The sequence below is a fragment of the Danio rerio genome, chromosome 7 (assembly GCF_052040795.2).
Source record: "Danio rerio strain M-AB ecotype USA chromosome 7, GRCz13ab, whole genome shotgun sequence".
NCBI lineage: Eukaryota > Metazoa > Chordata > Actinopteri > Cypriniformes > Danionidae > Danio > Danio rerio.
The window spans coordinates 27,543,525-27,561,949 of record NC_141027.1 but is presented as its reverse complement, the minus strand read 5'-3'; the positions used below and the strand labels follow the sequence as shown (position 1 = coordinate 27,561,949).

General features: G+C 35.3%; 1 long non-coding RNA gene across 1 annotated transcript in view; it reads right to left on the bottom strand.

The window, feature by feature from the left end:
• The window catches only part of LOC147835995 (uncharacterized), a 120,527-nt gene that overhangs the window by 79,127 nt on the left and 22,975 nt on the right, over positions 1-18,425 (bottom strand). The window contains exon 2 of the long non-coding RNA XR_015495725.1: positions 1,942-2,012. This is a non-coding gene — a long non-coding RNA (uncharacterized LOC147835995). The remainder of the gene's footprint in view (positions 1-1,941; positions 2,013-18,425) is intronic.

Here is an 18,425-nt window from a genome sequence, read left to right as displayed (position 1 = left end):
GGGTCCATGTGGGTTCCAATAGGTCTTCTGCAGTATTTGTGATGACTGGGATGCAGATCAACAAACGATTCATCAAGAAAATCTACCTTCTGCTTTTTCCAAATGATCAACTACAAGTCGTTATTATTTGTTGCTCTTACAACAGGGATTGTTGACAAAACAGAAAAGTCTTATTATAATTTTAAATATTGGCAAAATATTTGCTATGTTAGGTGCTTTTTGAAATCCACTTGCAATAAATTGTGTTTTACTTGCATTAATGAATTCTATGTCATAAAGGACATGAAAACACTTCTCAATATTAGCTATAAACTTTACTGACTATTTTTTCCCCCTCTACAATTTCACATTAGAAATCGAACTCCTTTCCACAAATCAAAATAATGCAATTTTTGGCATTTCATTTTTTTAAAGTTTCGCTTTCATACAACATTTCATGGCTCTGTGACTCCCTATTGGACGCAAGTATGAAGAAATAGGAAAGTGTTTTAATGGAATTTGATGCCACACACCGAATCACAATATCTAGTCACACCCCTAACATAAATGTTACTTGACATTATGAATAATTTTTAAATTTATAAGCAAAGATTAATTTCATGATAAAGAGCTTTTGGCAATACAGAGATTTTGGCTACAGGGATGCACCAAGCCACAAAAAAATTTCAGCTGAAAACAGGTGAAAATAAAATATATGAAAAAAGGCTATGGTGCATAACACTGGTCAGCAGTATTCAGCCAGCTCAGGCTAGTTTCACTCTCCCTAATCACTGTATGATCTAAAATGGCTTTCACACCAGACACAGAAAGCGCTGAGCTATGAAAATGCTTGATTTCAATGACTTCTGTCATGGTTTATTCCAGTGCCGACCAAAGCGCGAGAGCAGCAGAGCACATCTCAATGTAAATGCTGGAATGTAATGGATGTATATAAATGTTGGAATATAATTACAGTTTCAATCATATTTTAAAATTCTCTCTGCATACACAAAACACTAAATTGTTCATAATAGCAAATGAATGTTCATTTTCAGTTGTGTGCTGTTGTCAGGCATTCATCACTGCCACCTAACCTAACATTGTGCACATTCCCATACTGTATCCGAAACTGCTCCCTATTCTTTCTATCAACATTCCCTACAACAGTACAATATTACAGTCCACTTAAAACAGTGAATAAAATTAATTTATTTTATTTACTCCTTTATGAATGAATTTTACCCTGTTATATTTAACACGGTCTGTTAGTAACGAAACAAAAACTTTTGGTTTCTCTCATGTATACAAAAGTTAGACTACTTTAATCAGGCATGTTATCAGCCGAGGACAAAAAAGGAAGACAAGAGAAAAGACCAACCATCCCTCACCCCTCAAAACAAACAACTTTGTACTTTAATGTCGGGACAGACACCGCCGATAGATGGCACCACTAACTCGGTTAGTTTTCTTGTGTCCCCAGAATATAATTTTTCCAGTAATTTAGCAGACTCTTTATTATATTACTTTTATTTATACGGGAGAACCACATCAGCGTTTAATTAAATACTTTACTTAAACATTTTATTTTTAAACTTACAGCGCAGAAATCGCACTTTAGATGCCATCTTCTGGTCAGACATGAAAATTTATCTGGTGCGCGAACTCTCGCTGTGCATTATGAGTATTCTCATAATCTAGAGCATGGGTTGTAGATATGTTATTGTTGTGTATTGTGGGATTGATTCAGTGTACTTTATAACATCCACTATGATTTTGGACACCACTAGAAATGGCTGCTCCCTCAAGCATTTAAGGGTATGAGGATACTGCCCAAGTCATCTGATTTCTAATCACCATCACCTGTCCACCTGATTCCATCACAAAAGGCACTCTCTATCACTCACGCATAATCTGATTTACAGTTCACATCAGAGAACCTACCTGACCCATTTCTGAATCTACCTGGATCTTTGTTGTTTCCTCATCTCCTGGTTCCTTCGTCTCTTCATCCCCCGATTGTTCCACTCACACACCTGCAAGTACAAAGACTTTCAGTACCCATAAGACTCTATAACCATTACCATCTGCTCACCATATTCCATCTGTTGTCAATAAACATCCTGGTTGGTACAGTACATTGCATCACTGTCTCTCATCTCATCTTCAGCTGTCTGTGTCGTGACAGCTGTTGCTAAAAATATGAAGTGATGTTAACATTTTAATTTTTCTTTTTCTTTTTAGTAAGACTAAATAAAAATCATCATATGCAATGTACTATCCAGAGCAACCATAACACAAGGAAAATGCATTAGCCTTGGCCAGTACCTTAAACCGTAGCTGTTAATTCAGCTTAAAGTACAAATAAGTTTAAAGGAGCTTAAATATTGCATAGTGGGCAGATAAGAGCACCAAAATATATACATTGAAAAAGGCTGACTACGTAACCAGGCTGGTCGTATAAAGTGGCCCATATTTAACTATGGTACGGTAATTTCAAATACATCACATTTACTAAGTTGTGGTGTGGTCTGGCATCTGTTGGGGAAAAATTCGAAAAGTAAAGTTACGAGGCCATAGATCCATTAAACAGTGCAGGACTGCACCATAGCTACAGCTGGAAATGAAATCTCTCTTCTCCAAGTGACTGAGCTCAAAAAGTCATTAGCGTTCTGGCTTCTATATGCTATTATCCTTAAGCAACAGAAAGGAAACTATCTTAGGAAAAGCCTTCTCATCTGGTAAACTCATGATGATTGCGGTTAAGCATATATTGGTTTGTCTTTTACAGTAGCACAATTGGCTTGTACGCACCAAAACCGAGGCTGTAATAAATACTCAATTCTGTAACGTCATTCTTTAACTCGTAAAGCAATCAAGCATTGCTCTAAGCTGAAAAGCTTTATTACTAACACAGAACTGCCGATATGTCATCAAAATGACAATAACAATTTATATTTTACAATATTTATGACCAGAACAAGAGGCAATTTAGTTAATTGTGGCCCCCTAATGGAATGGTTCTTACAAAAATGAAAATTCTATGCAAATTTTTGCTTCCTCAGATGTTCTAGTCAAGATTTTTTGCTGCCAGTATGACTACAGATTTCTTGTCATCACAATCAGTCAATAGAATTGGGTTTTGTTGTAAGCTCTCTGTAAGCTTACTGTTACTGTGTTAATTTTTTTCCAGATCAAGTCATACTGGAGATATGTACTTTATAGTAACATAAATTTTGTATATTGACCAAAAAATTTGTCCAAATTAGTAAACAAACAAAAATGTTCACCCAGCAAAAACAGTTAATCGAGAAACAACCACTATAAATTCTTTACATAAAACCACTTACATAATCTTCATGAGGTCAAACCGGCAGAAAACCCGTGCAAACACAGGGAGAACATGGGAAGAACTCCACACAAATATATATTAATTTATGTATATCTGTATATATATTTATTCAATAAATGTATATTATATCTTTGTGATGACAAGAATGAGTGAATGATAACAAATAACTTTTAATTTGTACCATTATAGTTGAAGTCAAGAAAAGAATTAATGGTGCTGTTATAATTCTCATGACACAATTATAATTTCTTTGTGACAATCATGTTTATGTCAGATTTATGACATGTTTTGTTGTATTGGTAATGTTAAGTTGTTATAAAAAAAAGACAAGGATAGGTTATCAAGTAATTGGTTATGTCACGTTTTGTATTTAAGTCAAACATTGACTTAATGTGGTTAAATCAAACACTGCATTTAAGATGAAATATCTATGCAAACAACACTTAAGTACAGTTGTCATAAACATGCATAAATGTGTTATGTCATGACTATAAAAGTGTCATAACAGTCCTAACAGGCCTCTTCAAGTAAAGGGTTACCAAAAGGAATATATTCCTGTATCTGTTCTGCTTTGGACAGGTGAGTTATCTCATTGTCAGTACCCTGCCCATGTTTTCTGGCACACCCAAATGTAGACTGGTTTCCCAGAGCTAAAGACTAGAGCAGGCAGCTGCCGTACATCCTGAGAGACACACGGACAGTGTTACATTGGCAGGAAAATTTGCCTCTTGTCAATGCTGCTTTACTGGGCGACGCAGACTTCATACAGCAGCATATGGCAAGAAAACATATGGTGGTCTTGTTTAACAGAATATTACATATGGTTATAAAATGATAAAGCAAATAAGGTGCTTACAGACTTCTGACTGATGAAAAATACACTTCAGAAAATATGGGATAATTCTATAAAAATCTGACATTTTTCCAAGAGTATCAAAAGTCTTATCCAGACCACTACCACCAAAACCGCAGACACACACACACACACACACAGACAGAGGAAAAAAATAAAGAAAGAAAAAAATAAATAAAGGACAGTCACACACACAGTTTGCCAGCACACCCATTCCATCTACACTGGCACTTCCAATAGGAAACTGACAGTATTATGTGACACCATGGAATGTTCTGAGGTTCTGGCTGGTGAAGCTGAATTAAATCCCACAACAATGCTCTCTTTTGTTTTCAAATTTCCATACATTCGAGTCCACAGTATCCTTAAAGTGAATATATTTTCATAAAGGAAAGACACCGATCAACATGTTTAAGTGTTTTTATATATTTAAAAAATTGAAAGTAATGTTTTTACTTGCTTATGTTCTTTGAATGACACCTCTCTGAAAGGAGAAGTAACAGCATGGTTTAAGAAGCTGTATGTTTTCAATAACACATGTCAAATTAAGGTTAGACTGAGCCATAAAAATGATAAATTAAAGTATGCACACAAACTAGACGACGTTAAAAAACAGAGAGGTCACATTATTATGATAGCAGGCAATTCTGCTGTAAACAAAGACCAGCAGTCTGCTGATCAGAAATAAAAATAATTGCTTTCAAAATTACACTGAATAAAGTTATCTTTCTCTTGTCCCTGGGGCAATAACTTAAGTGACTTGGGAAGCGTTACAAGACAGACTACGGCACCTGCCAAGTTTTTATTTGATTTGAGGGATAATTTTCATTCTTTAGACACTTTGGTTATCTTGGACTATTTCAAAAGTGCTTTTATTACCGCGTGTACAATGGCTTAAATTGTCTGCGAGGATTGCGAATGCTGTCTTCAAATTATGAGTAATGATGATAGAGGATTTTCATTTTCAATGACCCATGGTCAGCCAAAACCAAAAATTTTCACTCTCAAATATTAATCAGAACAATATATTAATTCAGGCGAGAAACAAGAGAAAAGGAGATACCTTGACCGCTTAAGAGAGGCTTTGTTGATTACAAAGTCACATAGAAATAAAAGAATGTAAAATAAAATTAATCGAAAGTAATAAAGGTTTATTTTTTAAAAAATTGTTCACATTACAAAATTAAAAGCAATCATGAAAGCAATACCAAAAACAACAGTAAATAAATACGTTTACATCTAGACTATTCAACCAGGCAGGTTACATCATTACAAATATAGTTTGTTGATTTGATGTTTCTCAAATCCATTGTTCCAACAAACATTCGCAAATTCGTAATTTGCTTTCAAAGTATTTTTACAGTTCAGTTTTAGCGATCTTCATGTTTACAACTGTGCTCTCTTCGCAGTGCATTTTGAAAACATTGATGTCTTTTTCAACACTGCTGTGGCTCATAGGTGCTGTAGCTATAGGTGACCTATTATTTAAAAGCGGAATTTACGTTACGCCTCCAAAGCATGTGAAAACAAAACATAGCATTCGTCAATGCTTTTAATTTATAGTAGGTTATGTAATAAGTATCTGTACTATATATGATATGGGCCAATTGGTTAGAACATTTCTGCAGTGGATTGCATGTGTCAAATTGTAAAAGTAGACTTAAAAAAAAAAAAAAAAAACAATATCCTACTTAATAATATAAAATATTAATGATAATAATAATAATAATAATTTATATTTATTATTATTCGATAATATTATTATAGGATTTTTTTCATTTCCTAATAAATAATAAATATTACTTTTAATTTCTTAATGAATAACCTCATTATTTATTTATATGATTTATATATGATATTAGAATACATGTTAACTTTTGTTAATGATTCTGTTTTAGAATAGAATATGTAATGTTCTTAATAATAATTTGTAAAGGAAACACAGGCTCTATAAGTCTAAAATTGGGTTTGTTTGTTTTTAAATGCGTGTGCGTGTAAAATAATATAACTTGCATAAAGAAATTATAGGGTTCTTCTCTAAAAAAGTTGTTACTTAACCCTGTTTAGTGCATCATTATGGGCGTTTTACATTGTAACTAACGTGGCTCAAATGATGGATCTGCGACAGAAAAACTATGAGTTTTGGGAAACACTCGTCACTACTTTCTTTTCCCAAACGATGCATCGTAATATGATAGTTCAGCCACAAGTTACGTTGTTGTTTGGGAAACGTATCCCTGATAATTTTTACACATCATCTGTCTCAATCAATTTTATATCCAATATTATTTTTGCCCTGATTAAAAAGAAAACCCTTCGAAATGCCTGAATCTCTCTAAGCATCTCAAAGGGATTTTCCACAGCCATCTAAGTGCCCTAGAAATGCAGTTTCGTGATTGATTACAAAGAAACTCCCTCGGAGAGTCACGGGATGAAAGGAAAATAATTTGATTTCATACATAAATAAATTCTCCTTATGTGCATGGAAATTGCTTTCAGTATCTGTTATAATCTTAGGCACAATATTATCAATTTACCTAACAAACTGATTGAATCTACTATTGCTTATAGTCTTTAAATGGAGTTTAGCATGAAAAATCTACTACAGGGCAAAACGCCAAATATGTCATGTACAAATCAACAGAAGTACTATTTTATGGTCTCTTTTATTAAGTTGTGTGTTGCTTTGAAGTGAAAAATAGTAAATAGTTGCAAGGGGATGGATTAATGATTAAGTTGTCTTTTTCTAACTCGTCCTAATATGGGGGATTTGAAGCTTGTTTTGGCTGCGCTTGAGCTTCAACCACACAGCAGGGCAGAGATGAGAAAAGAAGAGCTTTAAGAAGAAGAAGAAAAAAAAAACAGCATCACAGCGCATTAAAAACAAATCTACTGAGGGAGCCACCAGCTTAGGAGAAGCAAGACGATTAAAGGGTCACAGGTTATCTGACAGGTGGCTCATACCTGATGATGCCTCCAACCCAATCTCTAAGGGGACATAATACCCATCCTCTTTTCCAAAACATTGACATATTTGATAGTAAAGGGCACCGTCATCTTCAATAACAACAATCAAGACCAACATTAAGCCGATCTGAGCATCTTGAGCGCATTGCTTTAAATCGGTTTACACAAGGCATGTCTTCAAATACTGTAGTTTACTGTCCGCCGCCGGATTGAGAGATACTGTAAAACTGAACATTGTGAGAAGGGGGCAAAAAGTCAAGCAAGAAAATGAGGATGATTGCCGTAAACACGAAGCAGAAGATGAGATCAGTCTAAGTGTCCTATTGGTACAGCTTTCGTGAGGGTTCAGTCCAAACACCCTGCAATCATGCAGGACAGCGGTGCAAAAAAGAGAAGAAAAAAAAAACAGCGTACAACAGCCTGCATTCTAATGATGACAATTTCGAAAACTGGAGGATTTCTGTCTACTTTTGAGAGGGAAACTAATAATTTTATCAAGCGGGTCTGTTTGTGTGAGTCTTGTATTCAAGATGAATCCTGTGCTGTGCTTTAATTTTACACACAGGGAATTATGGATGTTCCATCATGGTGTAATGGAGGCAAGCACAGGTACAGGAAACTTTGTCAGAGTTAAAGGTTGCATGAATTTCACCCTGTCTCAGCAGATTCTGAAGAACAATGTTTAAAAAAAAAATCTATCAAGAACTTATGACAGGGTTGGATGTTTCAGAAAGACAATGACACAAAGCACAGTTCCAGATCTACCAAAGAAAAATAGCATTGCATCTGTTGATTAAATAAATGTTGTGTCAGAACTGAAATGTTGCTTTTTCCTTAGAGTATAAAATATATCCAAATAAAATTGCTGATTTGAAAGGCCAGCAGGCTATGACTTGCAGTTCATTCATTCGTTTTCAACCGCTTTTCTGGGGCCAGGCTGCGGGAGCAGCAGTCTTAAGATAGAGCCCCAGCCTTCCCTATCCCCAGACACTTTCTCCAGCTCCTCTGGGGGGATCCAGGGGCATTCCTAGGCCAGCAGAGAGACATAGTCCCTCCAGCATATTTTGTATCTTCTCTGAGGTCTCCAACCAGTGGGACAATCCTGGAACATCTCCCTAGGTAGGCGTCCAGGAGGCATGCGAAACAGATGCCTGAGCCACATCAGCTGACTTCACTCAATGTAGAGGAGCAGCGGCTCTACTCCAAGCTCTACTCAGGTGACAGTGCTCCTCACCCTATCTATAAGGGTGCCCTGCCACCCTGCAAAAGAAACTTATTTCGGCCGCTTGTATCCAAGATCTTGTCCTTTCGGTCATGACCCAAAGCTCATGACCATAGGTGAGAGTAGGAATGTAGATTGACCGGTAAATCGAGAGCTTTGCCTTTTGGCTCAACTCCTTCTTAACCACAATAGACCGGTACGTCAACTGCATTACTGCTGCACCAATCCACCTCACTCACTTGTTCCCTCACTCGTGAGCAAAACCCCACATACATGAACTCCTCAACCTGAGATAAGGACTTTCCTCCAACCTGGAGATGGCAAACCACTTTTTTTCGATGGAGCACCATGACTTCGGACTTGAAGTTGCTGATTCTCATCCCAGTCATGTCAATTGTGTAATTGCAATTGACTTGCAATATTATATGAAAAAATGACCAGGGGTGACCAAACTTTTGCATAAAACTGTATGTGTGTGTGTGTGTGTGTATATATATATATATATATAAACTATTTGTATATGCATTTATTTATTGAACTATCTTTGTAATGACAATGATAAGCGAATCATATTATTGACATTTTAATGACATTTAATTGCATTCTAATGATGACCATTTCGAAAACTGGAGGATTTTTGTTTGCTTTTGAGAGGGGAACTAATAATTCTATCAAACGGGTCTGTTTGTGTAGGTCTTCACTGTATTGAAGATGAATCCTGTGCTTTGCTTTGATAGACCACAGGGAATTCCTGACTTTCCCTCTTGGCACTTGACGCAAAGGCCTGCGAGCGAGCAAGCGGCGACTGTCTGAAAGATCTCCCCGTATCAATAACCATCTCTCTTGCTACCTTGTATCACCGGTGCCCCGAGGCAATTCTTCAAGTCAAAGCCTTGCTTCATCAACCTCTGGATTTAACAAGACAGCTCTTTTTATGCTTATTGGCTTCTCGAGTGGTAATGGATTTTCTCAATGAGTCACTCTTTTCTTTCTACAGGTTTCACACTTTTTTTTACTGGGCTTCTGGGCTCGTCTCCAGGCCAGATCCTCTACCATTGACTTTGATTTCCTGAGGTAAGTGATCCATCGCTCCAGGCCCAATGAGCATTGCCTGAAATCTGGCCTTACTTTGGCTCCCTGTGCCTGATATTGTACACTCTAATGCAAAGTGAAGTAGCACGTCTAAATAGCCTGTCAATTCCCCCCACCCTCTGCTCTCTGCGGGCTTCCAAAAATCCCCAGCTGGGACTCATTTCTAGCATGCTTGGGAACGTAAACGATACAGCAATATTAAGGGGCATTAAACTACTTGATGACATTTCAGTCGCGTTGATGAAGACTGGCATTCGTTCTAGCAGAAGGCAGACAGCCGGCAGATGGGCGTGAGGTGATTGTCTTATCTTTTTTTTGCAATACAGGGACAAGGAGAACTTAAAATCTTAACTTTTTCTAATTTAGCGAAGGACTCGCTCAAAAGCAATTGACAGCTCCTATGAGAATGTCACACTTCTAAAGCACTTGTTTTCAATTACATGATAAAAAAATATGATGTGTTTTTAAGATACAATCAAATTCACACGTTGTAGTTGATGGTTAATGACAAAGGCAACCTTCACCTTGTGGTTTCCTGCCAACGTTTTGGATCACTTACCAAGACCTCTTGTTCTGATATAGGAAATGCAATTCAAGATGTGTAAAAAACAGAGCCCACATTGTAGCTTAAGTGACCCTCTCTGCCGCTCATCCTGACCCGGCGCGTGTGCTACAGGGTGTCTGTTCCACAACAGGAAAGAATAAACTCAGGCTCAAATCGTAGGAAATTCATCAAATCTGGTTCTTGGAGCTGCATCTTTCAAGCCCTGTTTCCTTGCCATATGATTTCTATAAACCAAATCACTGTTGGCTCCCTCACAGGCCGGCAGGCGCCTGGGGCAGGAACGTAATGAAAGCCAAATGCAAGTGACAATACAATAGGAAACCTCCACCTTTTTTTTTCTCTCAGTTTGGATTGAATTTTTTTGTTTGTGTTGAGACATTTCTGTCCAAATATGTCTGAGGGGTTTTGGGTACTATTTAGGTATCGGGTTTCACAGTGGATTAAAAAAAATATGTGTAAATAATGCATTATGTGTACACACACATGCATGCGTACATAAACAGCACACACAAAAAATAAGAAAATATAGTTTCCTTCATTTTAATGAAGGACTTACAACTGAAATTGTTCATTTGAGGTCTTAAATAGAGCTTTTTATCTAGAACCATTTCTGGACTAGCATCTCGCTGTCACTATGTATGCGAGTTAGCATCTAACACAAATTCACTTAGGGAGGCCTGACTCCCTCCCTAACCCTGAAAGAGCAGCTCTTGGGTATCCTTGGCACATGCATGTCCCTGACGGTCTGTCCTGCTTTCCTAAGATGAAAAAGACAAGAAGATCCATTTTACAAGGCCTGTTAAAAGGTTTTAAGTATGATTTGGTGCTTCCTGACAGTGGACACTATTCCAGACTTCTGACTGTTGGCTGTTTTTGTACAAAAATACTAATATCCTACTACTAAAATACATGCAAAATAGCAACATATACTGCTTTCATGATTTTTAAAGGTCAATATTGTGATTACAATATGATAAACATGATATCATGAATCTACTTGTTTAGTAATGAAGGAAAATTCATTACTAAGTATTATACTGATAACGTTGGAAAGTACATTTCTACAACTATAAATTCTGTTTTCAATTTAAAGTAACATTCTTACAAAATAAAAAAAGTCTTCTCAATAGTACAGCTAAACCAAACAATCGAGAGCTAAATTAATATTTTCTATTTTTTTAAAAGGTTTTTTTTTAACAGTTATTACTACTAGGCCATCAGCCCTAACTTTTATTTATTATGTTTTGAATACTTTTTCAAACAAATATAAACAATTATTATTCATATCAAATCATATCATGACTATTGTTATGTGTAATATCAAATTGTGAAAATTTACAAAAGATAGAAGACAGAAAAGGCCTGACAATGCCTAAAATATCAAAACTACCTCAAAATCTGAGAACATCTGCCTCCATTTTGACACGCAGGACCTTTTAATGACTGCTGCTAATTTTCAACACACTAGTTAATTTTTTATTTAAGTCACATTAATTACTTGTTTACTGTTTAATTTGTAAAACATCTCAAGTCATGTTAAAGGTAACATAAAACTTTATTTTGGAAGAAAAAAAAACTTTTTTGACAAGGTAAAATAAATGATTTCATTTTATTGTACCTCAGATCTGCGTGAACTTTTTTGTGGTGGGTTTAGTCTGCATGCAGAAGATTGCTAATGAACAGAATGCCCTTAATGTATAGCTGATGGGACTTGTAAGGTTTCCATTGTATCTAGTAATTCAAACATGGATATTGAGGTTGCCACATAATCAACAAGACCTTGATGTGAGCTGCTTTATGTTGACTTAAGTGAAGAATTTTGAGTGTTATAATAGTGTGTAATTATTGGTTCGACATTCATTGATTTTAATAGTTGCAAGCATTGCATCAACATTTTTTCCAGCACATATGACTCATACAGTAAATGACCAAAACTAATTTCAACTAGATTATATTATACAGTACTGTTGTTGACTGAATGTATGGGGTTAATCTTGATCAAAAATCAAAGAAAGCTGGCCAATGGTGCCACATGCTGATATGATCAATGCATTTACAAAATGTTTTTTTTTTAATGTAAGTGGTTGCAAACAGTTTTTCTAGGCTGAATTTAAACAAATTAAGAAGAACATTAATGAATTAAGTTTATTTGTTTAAATTCAGCCCATGTAAATTGTTTGCAAACACTTACCTTAAAAAAAAAAAAAAAGTAAATCAAATGAATCTTTTTTCCATGGCAAACTGCTCTCAGAGAACGGGTTGTTAATATGGCTGTTAAAAAAATCCTTCCATTGATAAAATCACAATTCTTTCAATAACGACTCTGAATTGTTTCCCAAAAGTTTCAAATCGATTCAGAAAAAAAGAAGTGAAAGGTGTTCACACAAATGTTGTCAAATTAGGTTAATTTGGAAGAAGATAAATAAACCTAAGAATTATAGATATGATGAGTGATGGCACGAACAAACATCGTGCAACGAATTCAGGTTGTCGTTCAAACTTTTGCTGCGTCACAAAGTAAAACCTCGACATGACATTAAGCACTTCTTGTCCAGTTTGCAACGGACTTTAAATCAACAACAACAACAAAGCCACATGCGTCAGAGTGAGCAGTCAGTCACATCCAAGGGCACAGCATGATGGGACAGATGATTATATGCTATCGGTGTTTTTCATTTAATAAAATTGCAGCACTTTGCTGTCAGTTTCACTGACTGACATTACAATTGTGATACAATTTATTTTGCAGCACTAGTTTAATTCTAAATTTAAGAACAAAAAAGTATTTTACAAGTTGAAGATGAAGAAAAAAAGAACAACTAGCACAGCTGGAAAAATAATCCTTATTGTTGACAACTAATCTAGGTTTAACAAAGATCACAGCAAGCATACTAACCGTAGAAATACAAAACGTGCAGCCTAAATGTTCACTATAAACGTAATCAACCTTTCAAAAACAACACAAAAGTATATGCATTCCACTAAAAATTTTTGTGAATATATAAATACAGCAATTAATTAATTAGCCAAAATAGTGATTATGTCAATAATACTCAATGTCTTTTGAAATTAAATAATTATATCTTTTATAAAACAGCATGCATACAGTATGTGCCTCCACTGATCAGTAGAGTGACTTCAAATGCTGTGAAATACTGTACTTTACTAATCTGCATGCAAATGTATGAGCGGAAACTACAGTGGAAAAAAACGGATGCATTTGCTTTGCACATTTACAATGCACATCAGACCAACAAACTGCTTTGATAATTACAGAATATCTTCATAACAAGAGCCAGAAAAAAATCTATTATTCAAGAATAAGATTTTTCATTCTTTTTTAAACATATTGGACTTCTTTTTGATTCAGAGAATCCAGATTTAACCGAATAACAATGAAACCACTTTTTATCATATGTAATTGTCTACAGGTTTTGCAGAAATCTGAGAGTAACGGTTTATTATAAACCCTATAATACTTCAGCGATCATACGTTCCTGATTAATGAATCGGCAAAGCTCCACAAATGTTTTCACCACTATGAGGATCAAGATAAATTTATTTGGCAAATTGAAGCAATTCCCAAGCCAACATCTCGTAATTGTTTCCTTATTTGACCAGGCAGCTTAAAGCCACAATAAAAAAAAAGAACTATCATGAAACCATAAGGATATTTTCCGGGCAAATGCAAACCCTAACACAACAGCACAATAAATCCATAAGACCCGTATGTTAAAATATTGGTTCCATTTTGACTGCAGACTTTCATGTTTACTCATTAACACATAAAATGCACTTATTGTATAATGTATGAAATATTTTAAATAATAATATTAACAGTATCAATAACGAAATAATAATATTTTACAGCCTGTAAAAAGAAACCCGCTAAGGTGAAAAACAATCAATCATTAGGCTCTTTGAAAGTCGAATGCTCATTAGTGGTCAAACCTGGAACCCTCACCTCTTTTGATTCTCTCTAGAGAAGAATCTGAGAGCACACAGGGCTTTTTTCTTTTAACATGATTAGTATAATTGATTTCCATGCCATTTTTCCTGACATTACTAAAAAAAATTTACCAGAAATCAGCTAAATGAAGAGAATGGAATATAATGCTCTAGTCTGATATGGAAGGGCACAGTTACGGGTGGGAAAGCCAATCACAATAAACGCTGTGATGATAAGTGGTCTGATGGAACACTAATAAGACTGCAACCGCATTTCATGACGTCTTCACCAGAACGAGCCTTGCAGAGGGAGACTCTGGAAAAATCATATTGCAATTTAGTAAACTACTAAAGTTTTAAAAACCAAAGGCTTAATAGAAAACTGACTGAAGAGCAGTAAGACAAAGATTTCAGCCTACACATCTGACAATTAAACAACAAAAGCTGCATTTCAGCTTATACTGTAAAAGCCACAAATCAAAAGAAACACTAAAAATGCCAGCAATACTTTACTAAAAAACTATTTGAAAAATAATAGCTTTAGCGCTGTGATTTTGCATGAAGCATCAAATGGATTTTGCAGTTGTGCAGAGGTTATGCAACTGTTCACCAAGAAACCCACAATGATGACAGCTATTTTTCAAAGTACACGAGTAGTCAATAATGTGGTAGATTTTGATTTCTAATGTACTATAACAATTGTATTTGACGGATCCTCTAATCGTGTTCAGAATAAAAGAAAAAATCTTTGAAAATTTGTATTTAAAGTTATGTAATGTCAAAAGATATTGAAATACCACCTCCACAATGTTTTAATTAATTGCTATGAATAAGATACGTTTCAATACCATTTTAAAGGCCTTTTTTTCTTCTTTAATTTCAGAGCTTCTAGTCAATTACAGCAAGACTAAAGTTGAGTTAATTAATGCACCTAATGAGCCTTAACCTCTGAAAACAAATTACTGAAATTCATTTTCAGGCTGTAGAGTTAACAACCCTAACTTATCGTTAATAAGAAAATTAGAATCCTTATTAACTGAAGGCAGAATCTATTCTCCCGAATCAAAAGAATCTTAGCAGTGAGCTTTTGTATGTCTCTCCCTATAACTACAGAAGTAGATGTATGGGTGATATTAATGAGATGTATAACAAATACTGACTAACGTGTAATTGAGCAGACTTAACATTCTCCTATTATGTATAGTTTCAAAAATTCAATCTGCTAAATAAAGGCTGTTTTTCTTCAGTGCTCCACTAAAATGACTTGAACAATGGGTTTGAAACTTAAAATGTAGGTATGTGTAATTGAATTAATCAAGGACATTAGCATTTAAATACAGAGGTACATGAATGAAAACAACTGCTGAATTACTGAATAATGAGAACGTTTTAAATGTACGGAAAAAAGAAATCCTTTCTCCGTTCATGGTCAAGTTATTATATTTTTTTAATGGACCATTTTTATAGGTTTAAATGCTTCCAAGTTATTAGATGAGGATCTACAGCATGTGAAATCTCTATCGACAGAGCTGTCTTTGCAAACTGACGTGTTTTCACCCCTACAAAACTACATGTGTGATTTACAGTTGGGAGGTGATGCTGTCTTCAGAATTATGTTTATGAGATTTAGAGATGCCAGATTCACTCTCATGTCATTGTGGTGATTCTAATCACCAAAAGCTTCAGCGATTTCCTGTAACACGATATTGATAATGCACCTCCTCCTGGTTTGAAACAAAGGTATTTAATAATCGTCGTGTACTTTAAGTAACCCATTGACAGTATTTGCATAGCCAAATGCAGGGTATTAATGACTGGATCCACGCCAGCAAAGCCGTCACAAGGCTGAGCATCCTCCTTTGAAGCCTCATCGCTCTGAAAGCTTTTTACAAAATGTTTGAAGTGTCTGCCTGTGTAATAATGATTTATAATTCTCTTGAACTCATGCAAAATTTGCTGGTAAAAATAATTTTTAAAATAAAATAAATTGTGCCCGGAGGGTCAGGCTGGGTTTCAAAAGAAGATCACCCAGGAGCGGCAAATGATTTAATAAGCCACCAGTATCAGAATGGCTAGATGGAGGGGAGCAGGATCAGGCATTTCAAAGCGGGTCTAATTAAAATCAGTTTATTAGTGTGTCAATCTTTTCCGATGCAATAGCACAACCAAATAGGAGATTTAGGAGAAGGGGGAAAACAGACAGATTGTATGGACACCGTGGCTTACATGTACATCAAGTGTGCGCTACCAATTATACCGTTTCTATTGCATTTGCTGTAAAGTATGCACTAAATGCAGGTCCATTTTTGTATAATAAAAAAAGAAACATTTCAGTAAAGCAAAAGAAGGAATTAACTACCACAACCCCATCTTTCTCTCTTTCTCTTATTCCACAGGGAAACAGTAGATAAATATTTAAATTCACTTTCATCAGTGTGACTGCATAGTGATTATCGAAATCTGAAAGCATGTTTGGCGTAATTTTGGTGTGGGCTGCGGGTTGAATTTCTAGGGAGGTAACAACAGTAATTCTGGCAGTTTCACGTTTTTATAATCATACTTACATTTATGATTATGGAGGAGGGGTGAGACATGAAAAAGGAAAATGACACTGGAAAGGCATAAGATGCCAGTAGCCTGTAAGTGCTGTTACAAAAATGGCCAGTAAATTGTCAATTTGTAAGAGCCCTCTTTTCAATAGCTAGCCACTTATGGGTAGGATGGAGCAATGGTGCACTCTGAAAAGTAGTTCAGCAACCGGCAACAATGCACAGAGTTCAACAATTCAGCTAGTACTTTTCTCATCATCATCATGTGTGTGTAAAACAGATCACAATATTTACAGGGGCAGAATTTATGAATATACGATGCAATCTACCAACTTATGTACCAGTGTATACAGATGGTAGAAAATTAAATAGACGAGTATCTGCTGCAGTGGTGATTGTATCAGAGCGTTTCAGAAAAAGTATTCCTGGACAAAGCTCAATATTCAAAGATGAAACTTGTGCACTGTTTTTAGCTCTGGAACAAATAGAGAACAGCAATGCCAGTTTTTAATTTGCACGGATTCTATGTCCTGCTTACAAGCAATTGAATCTATAAAAACTGATCATCCAATGATTTTTAGCATAATAGAAAGTGGAATTTTTAAAGAAAAAAACACTGACAATAATTTTGCTGGATATCTGGTCAAATGGGATTCATTGGCAGTAAGAAAGAGTACTGAAAAACCATACTTGAGTAAAAGTACCATTACTTGCCTAAAAATGTAGTGAGGGTAAAAGTATCTGTTTTAAATACTCCTCACAGTATGAGTAAAAAGTAGGCCTTTCAAAAGTACTCAAGAGTAGTGAGTATTACGCTTTAAAGGCTGATGCATTTACATCTAATTTGTGAATGTGTGTAAATGTAACATCCAATAGTGCATCTACTTATTGGCCAGCAGGCACACAACATCATAAGACGTTAAAATTAGGTTGTGTAATTCAACGTCTAGCCAGCATCTAAGGACAACGTTATTTTGATGTCCAAAAACGATGTGAAATGACATTGATATTTAGTAAATTTTAGGTTGTTAGAAAGTGACCAAAATCCACCGTCAAGCCAATATCTTAAACCATGATCATATTGACATCAAATACTGACATATATTCATCAGAAAGGGCAACCAAAATCCAACATCTGATAGACGTCATAGCAGTAACGTCCACACAATGTCAAGCTGTAACAGCATTAGATGTTGATATTTGCTTGGTTTTAGGTTGGACATTGGACACTGATGCCAGGCTAACAGCCATTTCAGTCATCATACAGTAAACATCCATCATCTTCTCATCAGTGACATGCATCTAAACAGTATCTGGGTCAATGTGTGTAAAGATTTTGGACGTTTTGGAGACTTTTATTGCTTCCAAACAGTTTGCTGCAATTATAAATCCATGTCTTGAGGTAGTTCATTATGATGTGATTAACTTTCTATGTGCGATTTGATGGGACAGGAATCACAGGACTGATTTTTTTTTATCCCCATAGTACAGCACTAAAAATGTACTCAAGGCAAAGTAAAAGTAAACATTTATAAAATTACTTTGTAAACAAAATTTTCTGCAAAAAATACTCAATTACAGTAATTTCAGCATTTGTAACAAGCTAATTTACACCACTTGTTGGAAATGATTGTGCAGATAAAACAGCTTTACAGTGTGTTCAAGACTTACACATGCATATATAGTGAAAGGGGAAAAAAAACTATTTGTGATTTGTTTATGAATTTATTTGACAAAAAAAAAAAAAATAATAGTGTGTGTATTTTTAAATGATATTAGAGAAAATTTTTATTTAGGTAATATTTTAAGTTAAATGTCTAAAAAGGAGTCCTCTGGAGCAATTTTAGAATATTTATCTTTAGTCAAACTGAAAGATTGTATATGACTCTTTTCAGTGTTGT